General features: G+C 37.2%; 1 pseudogene; it reads right to left on the bottom strand.

Moving 5' to 3' along the window:
• Nucleotides 1-1,468: 1,468 nt before the first annotated feature.
• On the bottom strand, nt 1,469-17,394 carry LOC142173767 (very-long-chain aldehyde decarbonylase CER1-like; annotated as a pseudogene).
• Between the last annotated feature and the right edge of the window lie 2,042 nt (nt 17,395-19,436).

The raw sequence follows: 19,436 nt of genomic DNA, 5'->3' as shown, positions 1-19,436 counted from the left end.
AAACGGCAAACAACTACCGAGCAATTGGAATGTATCGCACCTAAAATGATACTACTGCTAAGGTACGATCCTCCCATGTTCATTTGTATTTCAAAACTAACCCTTGCAGGTGTTCGACCGGAAACAGGGATGGATTCTTCAACACGAAGCCTTTTGGTCTGAAAGCATGCATTGCACTCTTTTTCCCTTAGACTAGTTTTATCCCAAATGGGTTTTCTGGCGAGGTTTTTAATGAGGCAACCATTGATCGTGCTAACTTAGAACAATTCAACAGTATCTGAGGCCTCTTTACAATCAACCTTGAATACTGGGGGGCATTTCCCTTGAATATCAAGTTCGATGCAAGTAAGTTACTTCATGAAAACAGGGTCTCGATAGGAAAGGTTTGTAAGGGACAAATGGTCAAACGAACCATGCCTGCGCAGTTTGCTCGAGCCCTGGCACAAAACATGTACACATGTATAATGACTTATAAAGAGAAATTTCTACTTTACCGATATCTCACACCTCAGAAAGGTTCTTCTACTCGATTTATTATGCAAACAGGCTTAAGGGCCAACCATGACCGGAGTTCGAATGATTACCCCTACAAATCGGGGACTGCCGTCCGAAAAATCAACAAGATCGAATTATATAAACTCTGAAGATCATAAGCCCAAGAGGCAAACTCCGAAGACCATAAGCCTAAGACACAAATCCCGGACTAAAGAGGCTACGACCGAATTAACACGAATCGGAGACGTCTAAATTCCGTAACAAAACAGGCCTTCGAAATCAATCATAAACCGGTTAAAAAAGCTACCCCCCGGCAAAATCATAAAAGGCTTCGATAATATCAAGCCTCAAAAACTCTAATGAGTACAAAATTGTTCGAACTCTCGAACAATTCCGTATTTCATGCTAAGGCATTACAAGTTTCATAAATACGAATGATAAGAAACTCTTTCAAGCCGAAAAGGGGACAAAGCCATAAACAATCTTTCTTACAAAAGCCTAAGGGTTACTTTACTTCGAGTTTGAGCAAGCACTCACTCGAACATAAAGCCTAAGGGCTGTTTATTGTCTTGAGTTTGAGAGACCGTCCTCGCTCAAGTAAAAACCTAAGGGTTACTTTACTTCGAGTTCGAGCAGGCACTCACTCACCCATAAAGCCTAAGGGCTATTTTCTACTTTGAGTTCGAGAGACCGTCCTCGCTCAACTAAAAACCTAAGGGTTACTTTACTTCGAGTTCGAGTAAGCACTCACTCGATCAAAAGGCCTAAGGGCTACACTAGTTCGGTTTTGATCAAATTATCTGAACCCCGACCTTAGAATATAACTTCATAATTCTATAAGGCAGAAAGGAAGAAAGTTTTTTTATATATATGTCAAAAATCATTTACAAGGGCAGCATGGCCCGATCAAGGTTATCTACAAAAGACCGAAACGTTCTTAAAAGAAACACAAAACATACTAATCCTAAAGGACTTAGTCCTCTCCGGGAGAAGTATCTTCGCCCTCGAGGCCCCCTTCGCTTTCAGATCCGCGCATACTCTCGGTATCATCATCATCATCAAGAAAGGCCAACACTATGGCTTCGGCCTCGAGCTCCTTAGCATTCTCGATCTCGGCTGTAAGATCGAAGCCACGAGCATGGATCTCCTTGAGAGTCTCCCTTCGAGACTGGCATTTAGCATGATCGGCAACCCAGTTTTCTCGAGCCTGAGCAGCTTCGGCAACCTCCTTTGATCGAACCTGAGCAGCTCCAACATCGTACCAGTACACGGCCACCATTGCGTCAGCATTTGCCGTGGCTGTTTCGACCTCCGATTTGGTCGCTGCAAGTTCTGTGGCCAGTCTCTCTCGATCAAAAGTTGTTGAGCCCAACCAATTCTGGAACTCCTCGATTTCCTTGGCTTGCACCAAGGCCTTCTCTTTCAAGCCTCGGAGTTGAGTCCCAGTCGAGGCCAGTTGAGCTCGGGCAGCCTCCTTTTCTGAGGCAAGGAGGTCCATGTTTTTTTTCCGCTCCTCGGCCTCCTCTTTCACTTTGTCCACTTCAACACGAAGCTTCCTAATAAAGTTGAAATTTTGCTAGACCTATGGAATTGAACTGTTAGCCATCACGCCCGAGTCAGTGACAATAACTTCAAAATTTCTTTTTACCTGCTTGGTCAGATCGGCTTGTTCTTTCTGAGCTGCTTCTAGCTCAGCCCGAGGTCCTTTTGCTTCTCTTTCTCTCTTCTCACTGAGAAGCTTGAAAGCATGTCTCTCCTCAATAAGCTTTCATATTTAGGCTTCGTACCGGCTCAGCTCCCCTCGGGATCGGAGGAATGCCTCGTGATGAAGCGCAGAAGCCTACAAGAATAGAAAAAAGGAATTATACAAGGAAATAAAAATACAAGTATGAAAATCGACAAAGAGAAAATATGAACTTACCCGTTTTAGGGCCTATTGAGCTTCTTTGAAAAGATATGACACTCCCACCTCACTCGAGCTCTTATTTGGAGCCTCTGAGTCACCAAGACCGGTGACATCTTCTACCCCGACAAAATAACCACGAAAAGGATCTACCTATTTATGGGCTCCTTCCCTGTGATAGGCCTCCATGGCCTGAGCGTCACGTATCATCGACTGCAAAATGAAGGAAACGAGGGGGAATCCCGGATCTCTATTGCCCTAAGTAGGTTTTTCGGGGCGCAGCCTCCGTCTTGGGGATCCTCAAGCTCAGTTCCTACACCGGCATCCACCGCCTCTTCGACGGTCTCTTTGCCCCGAGGTAAAACATCCTCGGTCCCCCTCGGCTCGAGAACTTGGGTCGAAGTCTCCTTCCCAACCTCATCAAGCCTGGACGGAGCAATATCAACTTCCACTGGTACCGAAATGTTTTGAATATCGGTGCTAGCTCGTGCACGGGCCACCAGCCCAGAGTCACTTTCTTCTTCTTCTTCTTCTTCTTCTTCTTCTTCTTCTTCTTCTTCTTCTTCTTCTTCTTTTTCTTCATCCCTTAGACTCAGGACTGACTCCATAGTCAATGGGATTGTGTTCCTCTGGGTTTACAAGCCGCTCTCTTTTTTGGTTTTTGACAATCGGGGTTCGAGGCCTTTTTTCTCTTAATCTCTATTGCCGGTTTTGAGATAGGCAGTAAATCCTCTTCATCTCCGAGCGAGGGTCTCATAACCGCATCCTTTCTGAGACCTACAAAAGGAGAAAGTAAATAAACACATACTTGAGAAAAAATGCTTGAACGATAGGCAAATCGGTAAGCCAAGAAGAAGGCTTACTATGAGTATGAGCCTCCCACCGACCCTTTGACAAATTGCGCCGCGTGCGCTCGGCGTATGTTGATGTCGAAACAGTCTCCTGACCCAGTTCTTGAGGTGGGGAACCGCACCCGACATTCAAGCAATGGCTGCATCAAGAAAAACACTGATAAGAAAAGATGAAGAAGTAAAAACAACAAAAACTAAAAACGGGATCATACTTACGATTCATATTCCATTTCTCGGGAAATGGTATACTCTCAGTCGGGATTGGGTCTAAGGTCTTCACTCGAACGAACCGGCCCATCCAACCCCGATCTTTATCTTCATCTATGCTCGAGGTGAACGCCTTAGTGGCCCGGCATTGAAGCTTTATCAGCCCACCTCAGTAAAGTCGAGTGCTATATAATCTTACGAAGTGGTCGAGGGTGAAGGGAAGCCCGTTGATTTTGCTCACAAAGAAACGAAGCAGTATCACAATCCTCCAGAAAGAAGGGTAAATTTGACCGAAGGTCACCTGGTATTTCTTGCAAAAATTGACGATAAATGAATTGAGAGGACCAGCATAAAAGTATAAGTGTAAACACTCAGATACCCTTCTACGTGGGTAGTGATCGCCTCCTCCGGTGTCGGTATCACAACCTCTTTGTTTTCCCAATTGCAGTCGTTTTTCACCAGATCAAGAAGAATTTTTGGTATCGAGCATATATATCTCGATACTAGCTCACATCAACCAGCAACCGATGAGGGTTTCTCGACCTTAAAGTCGGAATCAATAACGCACCCCTCGAGAACAAGTTCTTCAAGGCGTGGCTCCACCACTGTTTTCTCACCGGCCGGCCGAGATGAGGAAGCAGCCTCTTTCTGCGGAACGGTTTTAGATATTTTTGCCATCTAAATTTTTGTGAACAAATAAGAAAGGAGATTAAAGTATTTGGTGCTTTGAGAAGAACAAGCAAAGAAATTCCAAAACCTGGAAATAGGGAGCTTTGGGAAGGCGAAGAACTGTGAAGATTGGAATGAAAACGATTTGAAGGTAAAAGTTTGAAATAATGAAGAAGGGGGCTATTTATAGATTTCACAGTACGGTTCAAAATTAGCAGTGGCCGACCATCGACTGACGCGTATTTAATACCTTGATAACTGGACCGACTGGATGTTTGTCATATACGTCATAATCGGGCTCATCGCAGACGTCAGTATTCATCTAGTCGGAGGTTAAAAGATCATATCGTTTCTCGCAACCTTCTTTCCGAGAAACGAGGGGACTATTTGTATACAGTCAAAATCGAGTTTGCCCTTTGTGTAACTAATCAAGATTGGAGCATGATGGATCGAGGTTCATTATTATAATATCGAGTTATGATGTGAAGTTGGAAGGTCGAGCTCGAGACCCAGAGACCGATCGATACCGAGACCGGCCAAGATCGAGACCGAGCCAAAGAACAAAAAAGCCGTTATAACCGCATTTGGGGATAGAATCTCGGCAGAAATCACGGCTTGAATTAAGGAAAAGCTTATTAATTTATCTATCATGGGATCCCCATTCTGTATTTTTAATTATATCTAAAGTATGATTCTCTCACTATATTAAGAGTGGTTATCATCTGTACAAAGGGACATTCATTCATTCACACATTGAGATTTACATAACATCTAGCAAACATTATCCTTTTTTTGACTTTGATATTGATTCATCCTGTTCTCCTATCAATCACTCTTTATTCCATTTGGGTTTTTATTCATTCTTTTTACAATTAAAATTCGATATATTTTTATTTATTTTTCCAATTTGTACCAAGTTATACCACGTATCTTTAGAATTACGTATAAATTCAACTCTATCCGTTTTTCGGGTAAACACGTACCTTTGAAACATTATAAGATTTCAACATGACCAACTTAGACGCAGCCTCGGGTGTTAGCTTTGTGTTAAGTCTCTTGTACTCCTCTTCGTCTAACATGACAACAATATACACAAAAATTACATTCAAAATAAGAGAAAGGAAAACAAATATTGTTGAGTAGATTAATAATCAAATATACATCAATTCCTCCTTTGCACAAGGCTAAGGCAATGGAGTAAGCAACTTTGGATAAATGGCCGCGAAGGACAACTTGGGAAGTTCCCTTAGGAATGGAGTTTATGACCACAGCAACAGCCACGCTACTTCCATCTATCACCTTCACTTTCAGCTGAGGATTTCTCCTTATGTAAAGTTCACCATTGCTATTCAGCTTCTCTTCCTAGAAAGTTACATTCGTATAAAAAAGCATACAAACCGTGATATCGGGTGAGGGGTGAATTTTCTTTAATTCTTTTTCTCCATAACAACAATTTTGTGATAGCTTACATAAAATTTTACAGAAGCTTGCAACAAAATTACTAGTTAAGAATATGTCACGCACGTTTCTCATAGATAAAGTAAGGATGAGTATTATTAGACTTTTTAGACATACTTTGACTTGCCTGATTTAAGAGTCCAAGGCTCAAAACTTTTATGCCTATCTGATCTGCTTCCATGATTGCTTCCTCAATCAACTTGTTAATAGTATCTCTTCGCCATTTCATAAAGTACTGCAACACAATCAAGAATCATGCCGAATAATCTTTGTAACAGCGGATCGAAAATATGAAACAATCTTGAATGATATTTCATTACTTACTTGTATGCGATACTTTGGGATAGCCCAAGTTTGTAATTTGAGATTCTTGAACAAATTTCTCTCGACAATAAATGTGTGCCCATAAATCCAAGAAATCATTATTGACCATAGTTTGACAGTCCACATTAACCAGAAATACCATTTAGATGACTGAGGCTTCGAGGCCAAGGATGCTAACCCCAGACGGAGATGGTAGATGGATTCTGGGGTTATTAGATATGTAAGGTGCACCACGTCAAGCACTTCAGCTTCCATCTCAAGTGACATTTCTTACAATATGTCTGATGACTTGTCGACTGTATCATAGATATAGCCATACATTGGCATAAAAAGAGAATAATTTGTCCTGAATTGAGTGTGATGTAGTGAGTGGTATGTGTGTCATCAAAACGTAGATATTAGTGGCCAAAGAATAAACAGGATCTTCACATATGGAGTACAGAATTTCAGCAATTACTGAAAGCACAAGAGGTGGGGTGAATTGTGGACTATTAAAACTTAGTTAACTAAGTTTGAGTTTAGTCGATTAGTTTTCATACAACACGCGAATAGGGTAAGGATGAATACAATGAATTTAAAGTAAAACATGACACAACAGTTTTTATACAGGTTCGGTACCGGTGTGGTACTTACGCCCAGTTTTTCTTGGGTCACAAGGGTTCTCTTAGATCTTGATAAAGAATTACAACAGTGATGGTTTTAGCTCGTTCACCACCAACGTCGTTTAGCAATAATAATTTCTGGATGTTGACACAACTCTCTTTTGTGTTCTAACTCTTTCAATCTTTTATGACTCTTGTAGACTTAAGAATACAGTGCTTGTATTGAGAACTAGAGAGACTTAGAAGACAGTATTTGTAGTTGCGTGCCTTCAATACTTGAGCTTGCTAGTGTTCTTATAGGCGAGTATTGTTGTGTGATGGTTAGAAGACTTAAGTATTTGTTTGTTATATTACAACATAGGAAATAATATATAGATAATATGCATACTAGTTAGGGCAGCATAAGTAATGCCTTCAGCGGAGGCATAGAGTGATGGTTCATACAGATCAATGCAAAAAATGTGTCTTAAAACAAAAGCAAGCACAAAAAAGATTATTTTTAACACACACAAACACACCTTAATTTCTCCTCAGGAAGTACTTGAGGGTATTGATCACTTTGGTGCAGAAAGAGTCATAGGAGGTTTCAACAACTTTGACGAGCTTGTCCATTTTTTCTGTCATGGAGTTAAATGCCCTGGTTCCTTGTCTCCGTGTGGCTCCCATATTCATCCTAATCTTTGCCACATCTGTACCTGTTTCCTTGGTGACTTCCCTGATTTTGTCTACCTGCTCTTTCATCTCAACGAGCATGAGTTTTACACCATCTAGATATTGCTGAATGAGACTCTAGAGGTTCAGTGGGAGCTTCAACTTGCGCTGGGACACTTTCAACTTTGGCGCGCTTGACCCATCCATCATCACTTAAAGTGTAACCCATCATAGAGAAGGCTTTCTTGTCATAGGTACTGGTAATATGCTTGGGTGTGAAAGGTGCCAAATCAACCTTCATTACTCCAAGAATATATGAGATAAAAAGGCCATAGGGTAGACAAGCAGCAGAAGAGGATATATCCATGATACTCTCAAGCATATATTGACGAATCCATACAAACCAGTTGAGTCTTTTGTCGTTCACTAGACAGTAAAGAACAAGGATATCTCTGGTAGACAAAGTGCTGAGGGACCAAGTTTTAGGAAGTAAAGTAGTGGCTATCATGTGGGCCAAAACCCGGTGTTCAAACTTTAAATTTTTAGGACCAATGTCGGGAGGATTATCAGACATGAAGGTTTTTGCTTCTTCTAAGAAAACTTCAAAATCTTTTGGCCAGGAATTTTGCACAAAAACCTCATACCCGTTAAACTTAGCAGAAAAAATCTTCTTAAATTGATAAGCGTCAAGAACAACTCGAGTGCCTAGAACCATGGACTCCAAGTCATCTTTATCATTCACAAATAAATTTGCATATAACATTCTCACAGGCTCTTCATACACGGAGCTCCCAATAGTATCGAACAGAGAGGAAAGCTGTTGAAAATCAAAAACAGCAATCACATCACAGTACAAATTTTTTAAAAGAGAGAGACTTATAGTGCATCCATAAGCCATAGATTTCGACTTATAGGACTCAAATCTTGATTTCTCACTTGGTCCATAGAAGATTAATTTGTCCTCTGGCTCAAATTTTGTACTCTTCACTTTCCCTTTCTTGCATGCTGATTTTTTAGGGGTTTGCTCCATGGGCCTCTTTCCTGCCTTTTTCTGGCTAATGGGAAGGTCCTCAGAAGATTTACTGCTTTCATTGTCGGTCTTGAGGAAATCTGAGTCGATGGATGATTCCAAGTCTACAGTTTCTTCAGGGTTGAGGGTTTTCTTTAACCTTCTGCTTCTTCTAGTGGCAGTGAAAAATTAGAGGTTTCTTTTCACCATGGTGAGGGTTTCTTTGGATAGGGAGAGAAGAGGGTTCTTATCTAGACGTTGGGAAGGTTGAAGGGTTGCATTAGTTAAAGGAAAGAACGGATTCAAAAAGAAGTGACTCTTCTGAGGAGATGTTTTGGCGGTACTGATGGAGGTGTAATAATTACACTTACATCAAAGTAAAATTAAACACACATAAGAAAGAAAATAAAATAGTTTAAACATATACAAAATATTTGTTTTATATAACAGACATAATGCCAATATATTTTTGTAGTAGACAAAAAATTTTTTCTAAAAGAGGTTATGTAAAAATATCATCAAGTTGAGATTCAGTACTAATGAATACTAATACAATATCACCTTTAGCAATATGATCACGGATAAAATAATGCTTGATTTCTATATGCTTTGCTCTGGAGTGATGCACAGAATGTTTTGCCAAACATATAGCACTAGTATTATCACAAAATATAGGAGTAGAGGTAAGAGATAAATCATAGTCGAGAAGTTGATGCATGATCCAAAGAACTCGTGTACAGCAACTTTCAACAGCTAAATATTCTGGTTCAGTTATTGACAGGGCAACACAATTTTGTTTCTTGCTATGACAGGAAACTAATGCATTTCCCAAAAGTTGGCATGTGCCACTAGTACTTTTCCTGTCGATCTTATCACCTTCAAAATCTGAATCTGAAAAACCTTTCAAGAAAAAATTGTTAGAGTGAACATACCATAATCCTAATTCAAAGGTCCCAATAAAATATCTTATAATGTGTTTAACGGTAGTAAGATGGGATTCCTTTGGAGCTGACTATAACCTTGCACATTTACACACACTGAACATTATATCTGGTCGACTGGCAGTGAGATATAATAAGGATCCAATCATTCCTCTATACGTAGTTTCATCAACACTTTTTCCATTATTATTTTCATCAAGTGTAGTTGTTGGACTCATTGGAGTCCCAATGGGCTTTGCGTTCTCCATGCCAAATTTCTTTATAAGCTCCTTGATGTACTTGGTTTGACTGATAAAGATCCCTTTGAGAGATTTTTTGATTTGTAGTCCAAGAAAGTAAGTTAGCTCTCCCATCATACTCATTTTAAATTCTCCTTTCATAGACTGAGCAAATTCTTCGCATAGAACAGAGCTAGGATTTCCAAAAATAATATCGTCAATATAAATTTGAGTAATAAGATTAACTGAATTTGAGCACTTAATAAACATAGTTGTATCGATATTACCTCGTTTGAAACCTTGATTTAGAAAGAAGGAACTTAATCTTTCATAGCAGGCTCGGGGAGCTTGCTTGAATCCGTATAGAGCTTTAGTCAACTTGTATACATGATCTGGGAGAGTATCATTTACAAATCAGGGAGGTTGCTTTATGTAAACTTCTTCAGAGATGTATCCATTTAGAAATGCACTTTTTACATCCATTTAGAATAGTTTGAATCCTTTATGAGCAACAAAGGCAAGTAATATTCGAATAGATTCTAATCTTGCTACAGGTGCGAATGTTTTATCGTAGTCAATTCCTTCTTGCTGAGAATAACCTTGCGTAACAAGCTGTGCTTTATTTCGTACCACTAGTCCGGATTCATTTAGCTTATTTTTGTAAACCCGTTTGGTTCCTACAATAGAAGTACTTGAAGGTTTTGGATCAATTTTCCACACTTTATTTCTTTCAAATTGATCAAGTTCATCTTTCATTGCTTTGATCCAGTAAACGTCTTTTAGTGCTTCATCCACTTTCTTTGGCTCAAGTTGAGAAATTAGAGTCATGTGAGAGTTGAGTTTTTGAGATCTTCTGGTAATGATTCCTTCCTGTGGATTTCCAATAATGAATTTGTAAGGATATCCAGGTTCACTTTTCCATTCATTTGGAATATTTGTGGTTGGTTCCCTTTCCTCAGTAGTCGATTATTCTATTGAAGAAGATTCTTGGATTTCATTATGTTCCTCAGTTGACTAATTTCGATGAACATTGACTCCTTTTGACAGTCTTTTCCTACAATAACAGACTTTGGAACAATAGAAATTTCCTCATCTTCAGAAAGTTTTTCATTCCTTGAGCGAGGGTTAATATAAAAAAAAATAACATGAATTGATTCTTCAATGCATAAGGTTATTTTATTGTAAATTCTATATGCTCTACTTGAGGGAGAATATTCAAGGAATATACCTTCGTCGCTTTTTGGATCAAACTTACCCAAATTGTCCTTTCCATTATTGTGAATGAAGCATTTGCATCCAAAAGGATGAAAGTAACTAATGTTGGGGTTTTTACCATTCCATAGCTCATATGAAGTCTTTTTCAGAATGGGTCGAATTAAACACCTGTTGATAATATGACATGTTGTGCTTACAGCTTCTGCCCAGAAATGGTGAGGTAGAGAATTTTTCACAATCATGGTTCTTGCCATGTCCTGTAATGTTCTATTTTTATGTTCCACCACTCCATTTTGTTGAGGGGATCTTGGTGAAGAGAAGTTGTGAGAGATTCCTTGGTCATTGCAAAAGTTTTCAAAGGTTCTGCTTTCAAATTCTCCTCCGTTATCACTTCTGATAGTGGAAATATAGTATCCTTTTTCATATTGGACCTTCTTACATAAAACTTCAAAATTTTTTAGGGCTTCATCTTTATAACTTAGAAAAATAACTCACGTAAATCGAGACCACAATGATAAAAGCATATTTTTTTACCACTTATACTAGCAGTTCTAGTTGGACCAAACAAATCCATATGCAATAGTATAAGTGGTTTAGTAATAGAAATAATATTTTTTATTTTGATTGATGAGCGAGTTTGTTTTTCTAATTGACATGCAACACAAATATGATCTTTTGAAAAATCTAGCTTTGGAAGACCAATGACAAGATCATGTTTAGAAAGTTTTAAAATAGTATGCATGCTAGCATGTCCAAACTTTCTATACCAAACCCAAGGGTCATCAATCACATAAACAAGACAAATTTGATTACCAAGACTATCTATATTACTGATAGTATAGACATTCCTGTCTTTATTCCCTGAGAGAATAACTTTACCTGATTTGTCTTCTATAAACCAGCCATGTTTCTTAAAATTAACCCCATAGTCATTGTCACACAGTTGACTGATACTTAGAAGATTACAACCGAGCTTATCATCTATGTATACTTCATCCACATCACATGTTGAGCTTAGAGCAACTTTTTTAACTCCAATTACGTTTCCTTTTGATTTATCTCCAAAGGTAATTGTTACTCCATCTAGTTTGGTGACTGTTTTGAACAATTGTTTATCACCAGTCATATGTTTGAAACACGCACTGTCAAGATACCATTTTCCTTTTCGATTCATCTTGCGGTGTTCCTTCAAAACAAGATTATTTGTTTTTAGGTACCCAAGCCTGCTTGGGTCCTGAATGGTTAGATTTTTGAGTGTTAGCTTGACTAGAGGATTTAGGTCGCCAGAGCCATCTCCTATTGTCCTTGAACTTGCAATGGTTAGAAGTGTGACCATGTTTTCCACAATAAAAACACGATGGATTATTGGTATTTTTAGAGCCTTTTTCTATTCTGATTTTGTTCCTGCATTGGTTAATGTTGTGATCATTTTTACCACAGTAAGAGCATGCATGAGAGTTTCTAGTTCTAATCAAAGAGTTATGAGGTGTTGTCTGATTTGATTTGACGGAACTATGACTAGTGGATCTTTGTAATCCATTCAGTTAAAGTTGAAGTTCATTTACTTCATCTTGAAGCATGTCATGCTCAATTTCACAAACTTCCAGTTTCAAGGCCCAGTCCGTTTTTTCTCTTTGGATTTTTCTGAGTTCATTTAAAACTCTTTCAATATCTGCAAGAGCAATATCAACAAATTTTTGAAGTTCATAACAGTTGAAACATGTAGGAAGACGTACCGCACTAGTTCCCTCGACTGCCATAAGACCAAGTTCACCTGAGTCTTCTTCTTCATCTGCTCCTTCATTTTTCATGAGCCCAAGCTCTCCTGAGTCCCCATTGCTATCTTCTTTTATGGCCATGAAATACATATTTGCAATTTCTTCATGGTCAGACTCTTCTTCATCACTCCAGGCTCCAAAAGACTTTAACTTTTGAAAGTTTCTGCTGAGTTTCTTCTTCGGTACACGACAATCAGCTTGAATGTGTCCATGTTTTCCACATTCATAGCATCTTCCATCATTTTTATCATTTTCATTATTTGTCCTTCCTTTTCTGAAGTTTGATTTCCCTCTTCTGCTATTTCTGTTCTTCCTTATCATGCTTGCTACAACTTAGGAAAGCATGGCTATGTTTTCATCCTGTTCTTCTTCTTCCTCTTCCTCTTCATTTTCTGGCTCAGCCACGGTTGCTTTAAAGGCTACAATTTTTTTCTTTTCTTGTTGAATTTGCATGTCCAATTGAGTTTTCTCAAAGGCAATTAGATCACCTCTAAGTTCATTATAAGATATTTTGTCAAGGTCCTGACATTCCAGAGCAATAACCTTGGGCTGCCAAATTGTGGGCAGAATTCTAAGGATTTTTCTGACTTGTTCTCGGCTCTTTATTGATCTACCAAAGAATTTTAGATCTCCAAGAATTTTGCTAAACCTGGTGAACATTTCTTCCACTGATTCTTTATCCTTCATTTGAAATAGCTCATAGTCATGAACTAGAAGATTGATCCTTGTTTCTTTTACCTTGTTGGTTCCTTCATATGTGATCTCCAATTTATCTCACATTTCCTTGACAATTTTACAGCTTGAAATCTTTTCATACTCTTCTCCATTGATAGCATTATACAGTAGATTGTTTTCTTTGGCATTAACAGTTATAGCAACAGTTTGTTCATCAGTGTAATCATCTAATTCAAGTGGATCAGTTGATACAATGACTTGACAATCCGCATCTTTCTTTGGCGGAATTGAAAAATTTTCCTTTTTGATAACACGCCAAACTTTGATGTCATATGACATAGTGTATGTTTCCATACGAACTTTTCAGTGAGAAAAATGTTGAAATGTTGTCTGTTGAAATACGGAGGTCGTACTTGAAAGGTTCCTTCTTGAAATAATGCACCGACGACTGTGTTTGATCCCATGATCTTTTCCTCACTAGTTGTTAAACAAAGTTAGTGAGCCTCGCTCTGATACCAATTGAAAGTACAAGAGGGAGGAATGAATTGTGGACTATTAAAACTTAGTTAACTAAGTTTGAGTTTAGTCGACTAGTTTTCGTACAACACACGAATAGAATAAGGATGAATACAATGAATTTAAAGTAAAACATGACGCATCAGTTTTTATACTGGTTCGGTACCGGTGTGGTACTTACGTCCAGTTTCCCTTGGGTCACAAGGGTTCTCTTAGATCTTGAGAAAGAATTACAATAGTGATGGTTTTAGCTCGTTCACCACCAATGATGCTTAGCAACAATAATTTCTGGATGTTGACACAACTCTCTTTTGTGTTCTAACTCTTTCTATATTTTATGACACTTGTAAATTTAAGAAAACAGTGCTTGTATTGAGAACTAGAGAGACTAAGAAGACAGTGTTTGTAGTTGCGTGCCTTCAATCCTTGAGCTTGCCAGTGTTCTTATAGGCGAGTATTGTTGTGTATTGGTATTTCGAGAAAGGTGTCTTTGTTCTCTTCAAGAGAGATGGGCTAGATTTATTATTCCAAAGAGTGCTCTTGTTCCATACCGAAATGCTCCATGCTTTATTGAGGAGATGGGTAGCATTTCAATTTGTCTCCGTGGAGTGGATTAATTAATCCAAAGGAGTGCTTCATGTTTTATCAAATAAAGGAGCAGCACTTTTAATTGTCTCCTACTATGATATGCTTCCCACTCAAGTTGTTTCCTATTACTTTCGTCCTTCCTTTCGTCCTTCTTGGTCTTCTTGGCTTGAGTTTCTGCTGAATCTTCTGTGATTCAGTTTCCTTTTTGTCCAGGCATCGTCTCATTTGATTTGATTTGATTCCATTTCCATCTGTTGATGTCTTGATCCCTACAATTAATATAGATAGGATTTAGTTTTGCACAATTGTCATCATTGAAACTTAGATGTAACTATTACAAATGTGCCAGATATTCTATAGGAATTTAACATTGCTTGTTATAAGAATGTAGTGTAGTTATAATTACCATATACGTGAGCTGATTGGGTAAATATATTGTGTAGAATTAAGCTCGCTGAAATATAGGGAAGAAGACTCACGAGGGCGTATACATCAAGTACTTGAGAGGGGGAAATACAGAGAATATCTACTTAGGGATGAGCTCAAAGTTGCAATGCCCCATGTTGTTCATGAAATCAATATAGGTGACATAAGTACCAACTGCAGCTATAGAAACAGTCCCAGTGAATACAGTTGTGAGCAATGGTATGGCAAAGAGCGAGAAATATGATAAGTGCTCAGCAAATGGATGAATTACAGCTGCCAAATTAAATACAATAAGTACTTTGTAAGTCCTCATCACTAAAATATAGAAAAATGATACAAAACGACGTTTTTGAGAGGACAACTTACAAGTGATGGGCTCAGTAGCAATGGAGGAGTGGTGATGGGAATGGTAACGAGAGTAGAGAAAATGGTGGTGCAGAGCTCTGTGAAGCCAGTAATAGAGAAACTCGACAGGACCAATATGAAGCAACGCAATAATAATGATGTTCTCCACAAAGGCGGGTGATGAGCTTGTTCCAACATCAGGCATGCGATATAATATAACAGCCCATTAAGTATGATCTGATCATCCCTACAACATGCCAACACCATATATATATATGTTTAACATTTAATGGATAGTGCCATGTACAATTTAATTTGTTTTGTCCAATAATACAATACAGTCAAACCTCTTTATAACAGACAATTATGTCTTTGTTAAGAGTACAAATATTTGATGTATTGTATAGTAGTAGTTATTAATTAGTAATTGTAGGGTGGGCGGGTCCTTTTTTCAATTTGGTCGGGTATTTATTAGATTTAAAACTGGATTAAATGTGGAATGTGGCAATTTAAACCAGTAACAAAAATTTTGGTGCATCGAAAGGGTTGGATTTTCTCGCATTGTGACTTTTTTTTTTGCTATGAAAAGTTTTATGTTACAAAACAAAGTTATGTAACTTTTGGAAAGACATACTAGTTGTCTGACCTTTTCTGAAATTTACCCGTCAATATTAGTGCTAAAAATGGGCCTTAATTAATAACTACTAGGGGTTGGATTCCTTTCAACAGTGATGAAAGTCACTTTTCTTGTTTTGATAGAAAAATGTATCCTAATCAAACCTTAAAAAATAACTTTCATGGAAAATATATTTTTTTTAAAATGTACTTCAGTTATACCAAAACCTTAATGTTTGCTTTCTCTTGGAATTGGGTTGTCCGTGGGGCACGAGGGTGTGTAACTTAACGCTTACTACTATTTAGTGTGGAGCAGAATGCAAATGAAGAATGAATTAAGGCGTAAGGATAGGAAATGACATACCAATTGCTTTCTCTATCAACTTGATCAAATTCAATGCTTTTATCAACAATCCGATTATTACCCTTGGTAGTCTTGTAGCGAGATAGAGATATCCATATCTGGTTGTGAATCACTCTCGAGAGTAGAAGCGGGAGTATAATTATGTATACAAGATCCCTCTGGCTTTCATCTTTGCTCATAAAATATGTGTATATGCTATGAGCCACAAATGGTGCCAAAACCAAGTACTTCATCCCGCACAAATCAATATTCTAAAAGAGTCAGCAGAATCCTTGCTACAATAAATTAACGAGTAAAAAAAACCACAAAAAAAAAGAGAGGAGAAGAAATTGAAGAAGTGTTACATGAAGCTAATTAGTTACGTTTACCTTTAAAAGAAAAAGGTAAGGAGTTACGTTGCCAATATATGCTATGAGAGAATTCCAAAAGACCGCAATTAATTATTCTGTAGAACTTTTTTAATACACAAACTACGCACTTACTCTTATTATAAGAAAGGCATATTTTCCTGTAACTTGTCAAATTTAATAAATCGGTAGGGAAAAAAGCTCAAAAGAATTCCTTTTCTCGTACATCTCCCTAGCTCCATATTAGTACCACTTTTCCAAAGAAAAAAGGAAAAGAACAGGAAAAACGAAACAAAAACATATGTTGTACTGGAACTCGGAGCAATATATAGTACCGTAGAAGAAAGAAGAAAGCAAATTGTTAAGATACATCAAGAAAGCCACATGCTCTCGAATATATATATTCTTGAAAAACACATATATGATGTTTTGACTGCAAAAGAAACGTGGAAAATAGTCGGGTAATTCAAGAAAGGGTACCTTGAAATTTCCAAGAAATGTCCATGGCCATTCAGTGAGAATGCCAGGTTTAGAAGCCATGCTTTTGTACAGCTTCTTCTTCGCAAAATAAAGTCCTTGTAGTTTTGGCCACCTTATGTAGAACTGCATTGTAATTTAATATCCGTCCAATTAATGGCCTCTCCTGCAAAGTCTACTCAGGATCAGTAAGCACATGATGTAACCAGACGTTCGTACGACACTTTGCTAACCTGGAGTATTAAAAATGGACTACTTAATTATTTTTGTACTTTAGCTTGCAAAGAAATTTCCTTAGCGATTCATTTTTGTCCTTTAAATATATAAAGCATCTTTAATACCTAAGTTTGTTAAGTCTTCTAACGAAATCTGTCTAAAACTAACGGTACTAACCATGTGACACTGTACAAAAAATAAAACCCAGCAGTTAAAAGAAGAAAAAGCCATTTAGGATTTCCCCCAACCATGATTCACGAAGAACCCCAACCTTCTGAAGTAAAATTTCCCCTTAAGATTGAAATTGTCGTTGGTTTGTTTGTCTGTGCCTAAGTCCCTCCATAACTGATTCTCAACGTACAAACTTTTGATTTTTTACCACTTCTTTGATTATGTTCATCGTTTTCTATCAACCCTTGTCCAATGGCTGCCACTAAACCCTCATTTGATCTTTCTGTCTTTTTTTTAGTTCCATCCTTATTGTCTTAGTCTGAAAGAAAACCACAAAAAATTATATTCAGCCAAAGATGATCAATAAAATAATATCTGAATTACAATAAATAGAAAACGACAATGGAATTGAACTTTTTTTTTTTTGCAGACTTACATGGTGTGAAATGACAGGTCGACATCCAACTGGTATTGTTGGAGCAGTTGCAAAACGCCATCTCAACTACCAAACTTATTTAACGAATCCCTTGAACCTTCCTTGTAGTAGCAGCGTTAGCGGTGGTTGGTGTTAATCAGAGTTGGGAAAATCGGGATTGGCTTTTCTTTTTACCGTTAGGGGTCGTTTGGTATTATGTATAAGGTGGGATAAGATGTAGGTATAAATTTAATCTCATACTTAATCTAGAATATTCAATCTTATCCCATCAAATGTGAGATTATTTTATCCTATCTCTCATGTGGTATAAATTATACTTGGATTGTAATTCCGGGATAATTTAGTACGTGTATCAAACGACCTCTTAGTTTTTAAACAAATTTTGTTAGTGGACTAAAAATGCTCTACTTTAGCAAAAATAACAGACTAAAAATGCTCAGTGCAATATTTAAAAAATAAAAATGAATCTACTCTCAAAGACAAGGGATAATTTTGACCAAAAACTCAATTTACTTAGGCACTTTAACTTTGCTATGACTTGTTACACACTCACTAGCTAGACCCCCTTCCACTATCACGTGACAAGCGCGTGTTAAGCAAAAAAAAGTATTAAAGTGCGTGAAAGCATACAAAAATAACCATTTTCATATTTTGGATTTTTCAATTTATTAATCAAACAAATGATGTCGAGTTTTTAAATTTATAAACCAAATCAACAAAGTCGGATTTTTCAATTTCGATTTTTCTCGGGTTTTTTTAGGTTTTCGGGTTTTTTTCGATAAAGTCTTCGTAGCATAAAATATGTAACTTGTGCTCCAAATATTTCTTAAGTCATAGTAAAATACAACTATATAATGTATTTTCCAAGAAACTAACACAATAATATGAGATAAGTCATAGCATTATACTAAAATATTCAATAACAAAGAAAAAATAATAAAATTACATAAAACAAATATTGCTAATTAATAAGCCATAATGAAATTAACATAATCTAAAAATATTATATATGTCATGCTAAAATAAGTATAGCTAATAAGTATTAATTACATAACTAAGCACTAAAGAAAAAGATAAACAAAGTTATGCATTTTCATTATAAACCAATGTAAAACTAAAAATATTATCCAACACTATCGTCATTCCTAGTATTGAATTGAATTTCTTTTGTTAGCATTAGTATTGATTTGAACTTTGTTTGAGTTACTACATTTATGGGTTTTAAAATTTATTTACCATTCAAGAATGTTAAATCTAAACTTGAAATAGTATGTTAAAAGATAAAACTGTGAATAAGTTTAAGAAATATTTATAAATTACATTACAATATAAATTACATTACAATAAATATTTATATGTATAAAATATTTTTAAAAATTATATAAATGTATTATCGGGTTGGTTTGGTTTCGGTTTGACTTTTTTAGTTAAAACCAAACCAAATCAATTATGGTCGGGTTTTATTTTCCAATATCAAACCACATCGGATTTTTTTGTCCGGTTTGACTCGGATTATCGGTTTCTTTGTTCACCCCTATTTTGTAGCACTACTGTCCATACAAATAGTCAAGACTAGAGTAATAGTTAGGTAGAGTCGCAGGCTTTTCATGTTAAGCATTGTTGGCCATAGATATATTTTAGACTTGTATTAGTGTTTTCGCACTTTGACTTATATCATTCAAACTTCCGGTATATCAGCATGTGTTAGTTTATCTTCCGCATTCAGTATGTTATGATATCACGTGTTGATCCAGCCAGGCAGTTGGTTCGCTTGGTCACATGTAGTCAGGCACCGGATACCGTGTTACGTCCAGGCCCAGCTTTGGGCCGTGATAGCAACTAACGATGGTGACCGATAGTTGTGGCTATGTGGTAAGGGTGGACAGATTGGGAAGCCTGCAAATCATTCTGGATGTTCATATAATTGGTTGCATTGTAA

The sequence above is a fragment of the Nicotiana tabacum genome, chromosome 19 (assembly GCF_000715075.1).
Source record: "Nicotiana tabacum cultivar K326 chromosome 19, ASM71507v2, whole genome shotgun sequence".
Lineage (NCBI taxonomy): Eukaryota > Viridiplantae > Streptophyta > Magnoliopsida > Solanales > Solanaceae > Nicotiana > Nicotiana tabacum.
The sequence above is the reverse complement of the archived record's forward strand: the minus strand, read 5'-3'. Positions and strand labels throughout refer to the sequence as shown.